The sequence below is a fragment of the Siniperca chuatsi genome, linkage group LG6, assembly GCF_020085105.1.
Source record: "Siniperca chuatsi isolate FFG_IHB_CAS linkage group LG6, ASM2008510v1, whole genome shotgun sequence".
In the NCBI taxonomy this organism is placed as follows: Eukaryota; Metazoa; Chordata; class Actinopteri; order Centrarchiformes; family Sinipercidae; genus Siniperca; species Siniperca chuatsi.
In genome coordinates, this window is record NC_058047.1 from 319379 (window position 1) to 320000 (window position 622).

The following is a 622-nucleotide window of genomic DNA, read 5'->3' on the forward strand; positions in this document are numbered from 1 at the left end:
GGAGGAGGGGAGGAGGATGGGAGGAGGGTGGAGGGGAGGAAGGAGAGGAGAGGAGGGTGGAGGGGAGGAGGAGGGGTGGAGGGGGAGGAGGATGAGAGGAGAGGAGGGTGGAGGGCAGGGTGGAGGGGAGGGTGGAGAGGGGAGGGGAGGGGAGGAGGGGAGGGCAGGAGGAGGGTGGAGGAGAGGAGGAAACAAGGGAGGAGGAGAGGAGAGGAGAGGAGGGTGGAGGGCGGGGGAGGAGGAGGAGGGAGGAAACAAGGGAGGGTGGAGGGGAGGAAACAAGGGAGGAGGAGAGGAGAGGAGAGGAGGGTGGAGGGCAGGGAGGAGGGTGGAGGAGAGGAGGAAACAAGGGAGGAGGAGAGGAGAGGAGAGGGAGGGTGGAGGGCGGGGGGGAGGAGGAGGGGAGGAAACAAGGGAGGAGGAGAGGAGAGGAGAGAGAGGAGGGTGGAGGGCAGGGAGGAGGGTGGAGGAGAGGAGGAAACAAGGGAGGAGGAGAGGAGAGGAGAGGAGGGTGGAGGGCAGGGAGGAGGGTGGAGGGGAGGAGGGTGGAGGGCAGGGTGGAGGAGGGGTGGAGGGCAGGGAGGAGGGTGGAGGGGAGGGTGGAGGGGAGGAAGGGAGGAGA